We start from the raw sequence: 9785 nt of genomic DNA, 5'->3' as shown, positions 1-9785 counted from the left end.
GAGCCAGTCCAGCTCACACAGACACAGCAGATTCTGAATGCAGCTCCTCTGATCCAATATTCTCATGGAGGGAAAAGCTGGATTTGGGGCCATAAATGTTGAATAGAATAGTGTTGGACCATGTGAAAGTGTTGATTAGCTGTATTATATGACCCCTTTAATGTAAATACTCATAAATGTTTTTTTCAAACATCAAAAAATGACATACCCCTTCAAATCACAACTCCTCCATGGCGACGGGAACCAGATTCCCTCTGGTTGGGAATCACTGACTTGGAGAGAGTTCTGTGGCGGAAATCACGGAGTGTTTCTCCTCTGTCTCTGCGGCAGGTCTACGCTGACTATGAGAGCAACCCTTTGCTGAGGCAGGGTATTGAATTTTGCTGCCGGCAGTTCTACATCCTCCATCGGAAACTCTTCATCCTGCAGCTGTTTGGCAGTGTCGCACCGCTGCTCGAATTCACCGTAAGGCCTGAATTCGCACTGACAAACTTTGGCCTGTTTTGGTCGCCCCTCTACGATGTAATCTCGTCTCCCCTTGTGCAGACCAGCACCAGTACCGGTCTGTCCAAAGGCGTGTCGGCCCAGTGTCTGTTCGACCTGCTCGTGTCCCTGGAAGGTGAAACCTTGGACGCTCTTGAGCTGGTCAAGGCTGAAAAACCTCTCCGCTCGCTTGGTAAAAAGCTCTCCCGTTCTCCTTGTAGTCAGGTAGGGGGTCACGTCAGACCAAGTACAGAGAGACAACAGTTGTTTGCCGTTCAGTCGTGATGCTCAGAAACGCCGACCGATGCCACATGCAATTAATGTTCAGTTTCAAAGAAAACGGTGCCTCGTGGTGACGGTATGACTTGCCTCCTCTACAGGCCAATGACGGCCCTGCAGATGTCCTGATGTGATCAAGGTCATAAAAGTGGCACCATAGTGAACCACGCCATGTCGGGAGGAGTCAACACCAGGTCCGATTCACGTCACATTGGTTCTCGGGCTCCAGAGATTTAGTTCTAGAGTCTTGATAGGGGGGTTTGTCTTTCTGCAGGTATAACCCACCTGACAGGTAAGTAGCACTGGGCCAGAATACTCTAGATTTGCAGGGAGGGGTGATGATGAGGATAAAATTAGACACCGATTGAGAATGAAATTATTCCGTTGTCGCGTAAACGTTGTGTGTGGTGCTTTCAGGTGATGGGTGTGGTGGGACCCTCCAGCGTGGCGGACGGACTCCCTCTCCTCCACCTCAGCCCCTACCTCTCCCCCCCCGCTGCCTTTCAGCACGGCCGTGGTCCGGTATGAAAGTATGAATAGTTTAGCTCATTTTGGAGACTGGATTCATTCGATGCATGGTGATTTCACTTGCAGACAGCCCGCACCTCGAGCAGCCGGAGATCTTCCTCCTCCTCCAGACGGTCATCAACATCCTCCTGCCGCCTCGGATCATCTCCACCTCCCGCACCAAGAACGTCATGCTGGACGCGTCTCCGGCTCACTGCTCCACCCCCGGAGACACGGGGAAGGACCTACATCGGGAGGGCTTAGCAGAGTCCACCAGCCAGGCCGCGTACCTGGGTACGTCGGTATCTGTATCCCTTGGGGTATTTCACGGCTTTGACGTTTCCTCCCGCTAACCTCCACCCCTCACAGCTTTGAAGGTGGTGCTGGTTTGCTTCGAGCGCTCGCTGGGGAACCAGTGGTACCGTCTGAGCCTGCAGGTGAAAGAGATGGCGCTGAGGAAGGTGGGCGTTCTGGGACTTCATCGTCCGAACGCGCATCCCCATCTTGGTCCTGCTGCGACCCTTCATACGGTGCAAGATAAACCCTCGCCGACGACCCGTCTCAGCGTTCCCTTCCAACTTCTCTGATCCTGTGCTTATTTGTATAGCTGCTCACCCAGCCGGCGGACTCCCAGGAGGAGATCACAGCTCGCCACCACATCGCCGACCAGCTGGAGCGGCGCTTCATCCCGCAGCCGCTCTGCAAGAGCTCGCTCTTTGCCGAGTTCAACAACGAGCTCAAGATCCTGAAAGAGGCCGTGCACAGCGGATCTGGTCAGACACCGTCACGTTTTCAGTTCAAAACATAATCTTACCTACACAAAGATGCAGTTTTACGTCCATTGGGCTGGAGCAGTATAGAAATAGCCCCTGAATAATCCATTAAATATCCACAACTCTAGAATTTCTGCTGCTTTGGGCACATTTTCAGTTTCAGGTGAGTCTTGATTTTCCTTTTCAGATCAGTTTTGAGTCTCCGTTCCAGGTAAGTTTCCTGTTTCAGTTCCAGTTTGAGTTTCAGGTGAGTTTTCCGTTTCCTCTTCAGGTGAATTTCCTGTTTCAGTTCCAGGTAAGTTTCCTGTTTCAGTTCCAGTTTGAGTTTCAGGTGAGTTTTCCATTTCCTCTTCAGGTGAATTTTCTGTTTCAGTTTCGTATCAGGTCGGTCTTCAGGTAAGTTATTAACTTCCTCTTCAGATAAGTCTTGATTTTCCTTTTCAGATAAGTTTTGAGTCTCTGTTCCAGGTAAGTTTCCTGTTTCAGTTCCAGTTTGAGTTTCAGGTGAGTTTTCCGTTTCCAGTGTCTCTGATCATGATCACCTGAAGTTTTTCATCTAAAAAATAAATAAATAAATATATATATTTTTTTTATCTGAGGGATGAAACACAAAATGTTCAGTGTCAACCGACCCGTTGCCACGACAACAGACAGGTCACGGCCGGCTCAGAGGGGACTCCAGGGGTTTCTTCTTCTCGTCAGGATCTGTCGCTGCGGGGTCTTCAGCTGGCTGTGTTCTGTGGGCTTTTGCAACTTTTGGTGTCAGTAAGGACCTTTTTTGTTTTTTAAAGGACAAAGATATATATTTTATAGATCGATACATTTAATATGAACAGATATGACGTCGATGTGTGTTTCTAAATTCATGACAATGTGCTTTTGCTTGGGGTTTTGGTGTTGGTGGCGGCGGTGGGTGTGTCCTCCAGGAGACAGGTGGAGTGGGAGGCGGCCAGCAGCCTGACGGAGGGAATCAGCCTGACCCTGCAGCCCATCATCTCCTTCCTCCCACACCTCCGCTCGCTGATCGTCTGCGTCAACCTGGTACGGCGTCGCTCTGAGACGCCTCGAGCGAAAACGAAATCGTCTTTTTTGTGTCTTTGTTTCAAATGAGTTTGGCGTTTACACGCCAACGTTTTGGAAACGATGTCAATTTCCACGAAAACAGAAAGGCTAAAATAAATAAAAATAATTGTTTTCACCTTTAGAGGGTGCTGTTGGTAATTTCGTTTGCAATGAAGAAACCCACATATGTATACTATAAACAATTATGGGTTCTATTTACTACAGCTGTGGTGCAAGTTGTGTTTTCCCCTAAATTCACACGGCGGCGGTGTCGTAGCATATTTGACTTGCGTTTAACCACCCGTATATGATGACGGTGTCATTTTCCAAAAGCTACGACAACTCTGTTGTCGTGTCTGTGAACAGTTGCGTTTTCCTTTGCTTACACAACAGAGTCTTAGCATTTATGAAAATGTGCATTTTCCCCGTTACACTTGATGGACTTGTAGCATTTTCTAAAAGTTGCGATTTTGCCCCATTACACGTGATGACGGCGTCGCTTAGCGTTGTTGAAAAGTTGTGCTTTCTCCCGTTAACGCGAGTACAGAGTCGTAGCGTTTTCAAAAACAGGTGCGTTTTCGTGGTGCCGACCGTCGTCTCCTTGTAAACTGACCCCCAGAATGAAATTATTCCGTTGTCGCGTAAACGTTGTGTGTGGTGCTTTCAGGTGATGGGTGTGGTGGGACCCTCCAGCGTGGCGGACGGACTCCCTCTCCTCCACCTCAGCCCCTACCTCTCCCCCCCCGCTGCCTTTCAGCACGGCCGTGGTCCGGTATGAAAGTATGAATAGTTTAGCTCATTTTGGAGACTGGATTCATTCGATGCATGGTGATTTCACTTGCAGACAGCCCGCACCTCGAGCAGCCGGAGATCTTCCTCCTCCTCCAGACGGTCATCAACATCCTCCTGCCGCCTCGGATCATCTCCACCTCCCGCACCAAGAACGTCATGCTGGACGCGTCTCCGGCTCACTGCTCCACCCCCGGAGACACGGGGAAGGACCTACATCGGGAGGGCTTAGCAGAGTCCACCAGCCAGGCCGCGTACCTGGGTACGTCGGTATCTGTATCCCTTGGGGTATTTCACGGCTTTGACGTTTCCTCCCGCTAACCTCCACCCCTCACAGCTTTGAAGGTGGTGCTGGTTTGCTTCGAGCGCTCGCTGGGGAACCAGTGGTACCGTCTGAGCCTGCAGGTGAAAGAGATGGCTCTGAGGAAGGTGGGCGGCCTGGCGTTCTGGGACTTCGACTTCATCGTCCGAACGCGCATCCCCATCTTCGTCCTGCTGCGACCCTTCATACAGTGCAAGGTCAACCATCGCCGACGACCAGTCCCAACGTTCCCTTCCAACTTCTCCGATCCTGTGCTTATTTGTATTTATGTATTTATTTTTATAGTTGCGGACTCCCAGGAGGAGATCACAGCACGCCACCACATCGCCGACCAGCGCTTCATCCCGCGGCCGCTCTGCAAGAGCTCGCTCTTCGCCGAGTTCAACAACGAGCTCAAGATCCTGAAAGAGGCCGTGCACAGTGGATCTGGTCAGACACCGTCACGTTTTCAGTTCAAAACATAATGGACTTTCAGAAATCGTCACAGGACTTCAAAGATGCAGTTTTACGTCTATTGGGCTGGAGCAGTATAGAAATAGCCCTGAATAAGCCATTAAATATCCACAACTCTAGAATTTCTGCTGCTTTGGGCACATTTTCACTTTCCACTGATCCACATGGGTGATAGACCTGAGAAATCAACCACAGCATCACTGGACCAAGACGTTTAGGGCCTGAATCAAGACCAAGACCCTGAAAATGTAGTCGCCACAAGTCTGTACACATCCAGATATTCCAATCTGGAATCTGTCCTGCACAGATAAGAATTCCATGTTGAACTGAAAAAACAATCAAAGAATTGACTAAAATAAATGAAAATGGCGAGACAAACAGGTGCTGAACGGTGATATTATTGCTAGTCGGTAACTATGAAATTGTGATGATGGCCCTTGTTTGATCGCTCCTCCACCTCCACAGCTTACCAAGGCAAAACCTCCATCAGCATGGTGGGTACCTCCACGTCGGCCACCATGTCCCGGTCCAACACGGGCACCGGCACCGTCGGGGAGCAGGACAGCCAGCCCTCGCAGGACGACGAAGAGAGTAACGAGCTCTACTTTATCACAACTCCTTGCATTTCACATTTATTGTGTGGTGGATCAGTGGTATGACGACCCCCCCCCCCCCCCCCCCCAAACACCTTTCAGACGACTCGATGAGTATTCCCAGCGTGGTGAGTGAACACGAAGCCTTCCTGCCCCGGGCCGTGTCACAGCGGCGCTTCTCCAGCCACGCCACGGACCACCATGCTGCCCAGCCACAGGTGACACATATTGACTTCTGTTTGTATGGCTTGCAGTCTTTTGTGGGGGTAGCCTTTGAAGTCAAAGTTTGCAAAGTCACCCTTGGGGTTAGGGCTGGCGTAGCGAACACAATCTTCTCTGCACTTTAGCGTCTATAGGTCTTTCATTCACGAGGTTGGACGCTGTGAACAAAATTGGCTGGATTGATTCCAGGTATGACCTCCATCACCTGAAAATGTTTGTCTCCCCCTACAGGCGCCTCCGGCCATCACCAGCAAGGAGAAGCGCGAGCTCCGCAGCAGCCCCCCCCCCTCCCGCCGCTGCCCCTGCAACCTGAACATCGACCAGCAACATTTCTCTTCAGATCATCACAGCTGAATGTACATTATCAGCCTCATCGTTTGTGTGTCTTGTGCTAAAAACGCATTTTGCCCAATAACATTTCAATTGAAACTGTAAACAAGGGGTGTCCAACATAAGGCTCCAATGTGGCAGATTGAAAACAGCTAGATGATCTGCATGTCCCGCTGCAGATCACCTAGTTGTGCTGCTGGCAAACTGTAATGCTTCCTGCGGGCGGTAGCATTACAGTCGGCCTGTCTCTGGAGTGGGAGTTGGAAATCGTGCAACTTTTTGAAAAAGTGTCAACACTTTTTCATCTGATAATTTTTCAACTTTTTAAGTTGAAATCGGTGAAGATTTGAAGAAGTTATAGCAAGTGAAATAATTTCTCCATCTGTTAACATTGGGAAAAAAGTTGATGAGATTTCAAAAAGGTAGAACGTAGGTGGGAAGTCCCAAAAGCGTTGCACGATTTGATATTTCAATGATTACGAATGGTTGTAAAAATGTACAGATTAATAAAAATAAAAATTTGATTCTCAAGTGACAACTCTTTAAAATGTATTGCATTTGCTTGTTTTTTGTTTTTTAACTTCTTAAGCGTTTTGGACACGACGATTATCGCAGGAGATGATTAAGGTGAATTTCTTTGAGGATAACACCGGGTGTGAAGACGAATTTCTGTGAATTAGTCTAAAGCCATTGTGAAAGCTAACGGGAGTGACGTCGTTTTATGAGATACACAGAATAGTATGTGTATTAGTTAAAAATGTATGAGATGTTATTTTTTAGCAGAATATACGGTTTTGTGTCACTTGCGCAGCGAAAAGGTGAAAGAAAGTAAGTGAAATTGAATTGAGGAATATATTTGAGATTGTCTTGAATAAATCTGCACTGTAAGCGATAGAAATGATGAAAAGCAAGGAAACGTATGTGTCCGTGAGCCTTTCAGATCGTCCCTGTACGTCTAATGTTAACAGTGTTTCATTAGTGGCCAAAAGACTGTCGCATCCCAGTGGATTATGGGTAATTGGTGAGTCGTGACGAAAACATCTGATGCAGTAGATGGCCGTTACCTTGTCTCTCATTCCATGCCTGTTATCTTTTATTCTCTTTTCAAGAGCTAGCGGTCCGATCTGTAGCCTGAACGCGCTCCGTGCCATATTCCACGCCAACGCACTGCGAGTGTCGTCCTTCAACGTCTCCAGTAGATCCTGACGGCTTCGATCGACAATCCACTGGTGCCAGAATGTGGCGTTTCGGCTCTCTTCACCTGTAAACTGTCCAAACCTCGTGTGCAACGGTGGAAGAATGTAAAATGTGTATCAGAATATTTCTGCAAATATATATGAATAAATGGATATTGTTTACCACGGGAGGAGTGACACTTTTTGGATGAGATGAAAGTGTTTCACCCACACTAGTGGTAGATAAAATCAAGGTTGGGGTGAACCTAACTCTACAAAGAACACTTTTTGTTGGCCTTACCATCATTTGTGAGCAATTTCCATCTTTCCCAATTTGTGATATTTTGACACACGATAGCCGGACCAACTGTGGACCATACTTGTGTGTGTGAGGAGGATTTGAACCTCCGTCAGTCTGCAGCACCGAACTGTGTGTGACTGACTGAACCCCTGAGCCACCAGGTGTTCTGCTTCTCCTCATGCTGGTGAAGGTTTTGTGTGAGATGTGTTTTTTTGGCTGGTTTGTCACGAATGTGAGGAGAAATGGAACCCGAGTAGATTGTTGAGTGTGTCTGGTTGGCTCGCTGAGGAGGACCAGTGCCTTGCATGTGGGAGTTGTTGGGTCAATTCCCAGTGAGGGGAACTGCAAGGAGAGGCTGGAGGTCCTGCAAGAGACACAAAGGGTTATGTGAACAGCAACACCTGGGGGGGTGTTGAGCCCTACAAGGCAAGGTCCAATAAAAAGTAAGTAAGTAAGTAAGTAAGTAAGTAAGTAAGTAAGTAAGTAAGTAAGTAAGTAAGTAAGTAAGTAAGTAAGTAAGTAAGTAAGTAAGTAAGTAAGTAAGTAAGTAAGTAAGTAAGTAAGTAAGTAAGTAAGTAAGTAAGTAAGTAAGTAAGTAAGTAAGTAAGTAAGTAAGTAAGTAAGTAGTAAGTAAGTAAGTAAGTAAGTAAGTAAGTAAGTAAGTAAGTAAGTAAGTAAGTAAGTAAGTAAGTAAGTAAGTAAGTAAGTAAGTAAGTAAGTAAGTAAGTAAGTAAGTAAGTAAGTAAGTAAGTAAGTAAGTAAGTAAGTAAGTAAGTAAGTAAGTAAGTAAGTAAGTAAGTAAGTAAGTAAGTAAGTAAGTAAGTAAGTAAGTAAGTAAGTAAGTAAGTAAGTAAGTAAGTAAGTAAGTAAGTAAGTAAGTAAGTAAGTAAGTAAGTAAGTAAGTAAGTAAGTAAGTAAGTAAGTAAGTAAGTAAGTAAGTAAGTAAGTAAGTAAGTAAGTAAGTAAGTAAGTAAGTAAGTAAGTAAGTAAGTAAGTAAGTAAGTAAGTAAGTAAGTAAGTAAGTAAGTAAGTAAGTAAGTAAGTAAGTAAGTAAGTAAGTAAGTAAGTAAGTAAGTAAGTAAGTAAGTAAGTAAGTAAGTAAGTAAGTAAGTAAGTAAGTAAGTAAGTAAGTAAGTAAGTAAGTAAGTAAGTAAGTAAGTAAGTAAGTAAGTAAGTAAGTAAGTAAGTAAGTAAGTAAGTAAGTAAGTAAGTAAGTAAGTAAGTAAGTAAGTAAGTAAGTAAGTAAGTAAGTAAGTAAGTAAGTAAGTAAGTAAGTAAGTAAGTAAGTAAGTAAGTAAGTAAGTAAGTAAGTAAGTAAGTAAGTAAGTAAGTAAGTAAGTAAGTAAGTAAGTAAGTAAGTAAGTAAGTAAGTAAGTAAGTAAGTAAGTAAGTAAGTAAGTAAGTAAGTAAGTAAGTAAGTAAGTAAGTAAGTAAGTAAGTAAGTAAGTAAGTAAGTAAGTAAGTAAGTAAGTAAGTAAGTAAGTAAGTAAGTAAGTAAGTAAGTAAGTAAGTAAGTAAGTAAGTAAGTAAGTAAGTAAGTAAGTAAGTAAGTAAGTAAGTAAGTAAGTAAGTAAGTAAGTAAGTAAGTAAGTAAGTAAGTAAGTAAGTAAGTAAGTAAGTAAGTAAGTAAGTAAGTAAGTAAGTAAGTAAGTAAGTAAGTAAGTAAGTAAGTAAGTAAGTAAGTAAGTAAGTAAGTAAGTAAGTAAGTAAGTAAGTAAGTAAGTAAGTAAGTAAGTAAGTAAGTAAGTAAGTAAGTAAGTAAGTAAGTAAGTAAGTAAGTAAGTAAGTAAGTAAGTAAGTAAGTAAGTAAGTAAGTAAGTAAGTAAGTAAGTAAGTAAGTAAGTAAGTAAGTAAGTAAGTAAGTAAGTAAGTAAGTAAGTAAGTAAGTAAGTAAGTAAGTAAGTAAGTAAGTAAGTAAGTAAGTAAGTAAGTAAGTAAGTAAGTAAGTAAGTAAGTAAGTAAGTAAGTAAGTAAGTAAGTAAGTAAGTAAGTAAGTAAGTAAGTAAGTAAGTAAGTAAGTAAGTAAGTAAGTAAGTAAGTAAGTAAGTAAGTAAGTAAGTAAGTAAGTAAGTAAGTAAGTAAGTAAGTAAGTAAGTAAGTAAGTAAGTAAGTAAGTAAGTAAGTAAGTAAGTAAGTAAGTAAGTAAGTAAGTAAGTAAGTAAGTAAGTAAGTAAGTAAGTAAGTAAGTAAGTAAGTAAGTAAGTAAGTAAGTAAGTAAGTAAGTAAGTAAGTAAGTAAGTAAGTAAGTAAGTAAGTAAGTAAGTAAGTAAGTAAGTAAGTAAGTAAGTAAGTAAGTAAGTAAGTAAGTAAGTAAGTAAGTAAGTAAGTAAGTAAGTAAGTAAGTAAGTAAGTAAGTAAGTAAGTAAGTAAGTAAGTAAGTAAGTAAGTAAGTAAGTAAGTAAGTAAGTAAGTAAGTAAGTAAGTAAGTAAGTAAGTAAGTAAGTAAGTAAGTAAGTAAGTAAGTAAGTAAGTAAGTAAGTTAAGTAAGTAAGTAAG

Source organism: Blennius ocellaris (assembly GCF_963422515.1).
Source record: "Blennius ocellaris genome assembly, chromosome: 24".
Classification (NCBI taxonomy): domain Eukaryota; kingdom Metazoa; phylum Chordata; class Actinopteri; order Blenniiformes; family Blenniidae; genus Blennius; species Blennius ocellaris.
This window is presented reverse-complemented; position numbering follows the sequence as displayed.